Genomic DNA, 2,630 nt, shown 5'->3' with positions numbered 1-2,630 from the left:
CTGGGGGGCTTTAAGAGGAGGCTGGATGAACACCTTGCTGGGGTCATTTGACCCCAGTACTCTTTCCTGCCATGGCAGGGAGTCGGACTAGATGATCTGCTCAGGTGCCTTCCGACCCTACAAATTATGAAACTATGAAACTTTATGCATATTACCTTTTTTGAAATTACTGCAAGTTTTAGCACAGGTTCTCAATAAACACACTTTTAAGTAGTACTTTTATAACTATTATATATAGTACAGATTATGCACGATAGCGGTACAAAGCCAAAAGGCTTATGATTTACTAGGCTAGGCCCCAGCAGAATCAGCAGCATTTCAAGCCATGGTAAATCCATACTTCAACACAGCTCTGTATGTGTATGTATACCCCAACAAGGATCCATGTGCTAATTAGCCCCCACTCATGACTGGAATTGGCTGTTGTCGTCATGAGTCCCAGGATCTTCCAAAAATGCATATGCAGATGAGGGACAGGGCAGTCTGTCAGATGAAAATGCTTTCCCTCCTGAAAAGCCACACGTATCCTTTGATGATGATGTGACATGGCAAGTGTAGGTTGACAGTATAATAAGGCAGAGGGCAGGCGGGGGGGGCCAGTGCGCTCCCTGGTGGACCTAGAAGTGAATGAGTGCTTCTGGTCCACTTCCAGGTCTGCTGCCGAACACACTGGGGAGCCCCCTGCACTCCTGTGGGATGCTCCATGCGCCCCAGCATCTCAGCATTCATGAGCCCCCGGTACCTTGAGATATGTAGGAAAATTTAAAGCTGTGTCTATGTCCAAATCACTGAATCTTTCCAAATAGCTCTGAATCAATTTGAAGAGTTCTGATTTGATTTGGAGAGATTAAAGGGTCTCCTGATTCAATTCAGATTCAGAGATACAGCCACCGAATCAGGCCAAATCTCCGCCAAATCAAATCAGCGACTGAAGCTTGACACAGCCCTAACATATGACCACTGCAAGCTTCCAGTCAGAATAGACTACTCAATGGATGGTAAACTGTTTAATCTCAGCTGACTCCAAACCAAGAGCAAGACCACAACACCTTAATCATCGAGCTCCAGTATACTGATGATGCTGTAGTCTGTGCTCACTCAAAAGTAGACCTTCAGGCAATCATCAGTGTCTTTACTGAGGCATGCAAAAAAATGTGACTTATGCTTAACATTAGGAAGACTTAGATCCTCCATCAACAAGCTGTTAATGAGCAATCCCCAGCTCTAGTAATTTAGATTCATGGTGAGACTCTGGAGAACATTGAGTATTTCCCATACCTCAGGAGATATCTCTCGCAGAAAGCTGACATGGATGAAGAAATCCAACATTGCCTCAAATGTGCAAGTACAGCCTTCAGATACCTGACAAAATAGGTGTTCAAAGATCATAACATCAGATCCAAAACCAGGCTCCTGGTGTATCAAGTAATTGTGATCATCCCCACCTCACTGTACATAGCTGAGATTGGATAACACCTCAAGCAGCCTCTTGCAAGCAAACACCATGAGCACTGAGGCAATAATCATCCAACATCAGCTTTGCTGGGCCAGTTGTGTTATCCAGGTGTCCAACTCCAGACTCTGAAAGCATTTTTTTTCCTGCCAGCTCAGTCAAGGCATGTGGCTCAAGAGGAGGGCAGAGAAAGCACTTCAAGGATATCCTCAAAGCCAACTTGAAAAAAATTCAATATTGACATCAACTCATGGGAGACTGTCATCCAGAACCACTTGCTACTGCAAAGATCTCAGTACTTTGAAACATTATGACAGCAACAGGAGATTGAAAAACAGGAGGGGCAGAAACAGTGTGTTGCAGACTGAATCAAAACTCTAGAACTACCCCCCTGCATGGAAACACATGCCAGAATTGCAACAGAGTCTGTCAATCCCAGATCAGCCTTGTCAGCCATCTTCAGGCCCACAAATAAGACATAGTGATGGAAGACAATCATCCTTGACTGCTAGGGACTGCTGAAGAAGAGTTGCTTTCCATTACTGAACACTTGCTACTTTTGGCAGCAGTTTCATGATAGTCATTGTATTTAATGAGGTTTCTTTGTATGCAAATATAAGATGACAAGCTATTTTCCCTATGCTGACAGTGGGGGGGGGGCACATCATATATTTGAGTAAATGCAGCAAAATATAAAACAGTGTTTTATTTCTTCATACTACTGCATTACCACGTCTGATATCCTGTTAATATATTAAGATAATTCTGTTTGTGTTTTAAATTGAAATGTACCCCAGTAGCCTAATCTTTTCCTTTTAGGTTTTCCTTTTATTATATTATTCTGACCAGATGGAAATTGTATGGACATATTTGTAGCTCCTTATAGTACGTTGCTTCTATAAACAAGAAATGTTGACAATTTCCAAAAGGATAACCCAAGGCAGAATTTAACATCATGGCTTTACCTGATTTTCACCAGGCTCCCACTACTGGAAAAAATGACCACATCACTCTTTGTTTCATAGATTCATAGTTGGTATGGTCAGAAGGGACCTGAGCAGATCATCAAATGCGAGCCCCTGCCATGGCAGGAAAGGGTACTGGGGTCAAACGACCCCAGCAAGGTGTTCATCCAGCCTCCTCTTAAACACCCCCAGGGTAGGAGCCTGCACCACTT

General features: G+C 43.3%; 1 protein-coding gene across 2 annotated transcripts in view; it reads left to right on the top strand.

Annotated features, from left to right (window-relative positions):
- The window catches only part of ATRNL1 (attractin like 1), a 969,676-nt gene that overhangs the window by 964,490 nt on the left and 2,556 nt on the right, over positions 1–2,630 (top strand). The gene's annotated exons all lie outside the window — the stretch shown is intronic.

Source organism: Crocodylus porosus, unplaced genomic scaffold (assembly GCF_001723895.1).
Source record: "Crocodylus porosus isolate Cpor-Errol unplaced genomic scaffold, CroPor_comp1, whole genome shotgun sequence".
Taxonomy (NCBI): domain Eukaryota; kingdom Metazoa; phylum Chordata; order Crocodylia; family Crocodylidae; genus Crocodylus; species Crocodylus porosus.
Note: the sequence above shows the minus strand (reverse complement) of the source record. Positions and strands in the feature narration are given on the sequence as shown.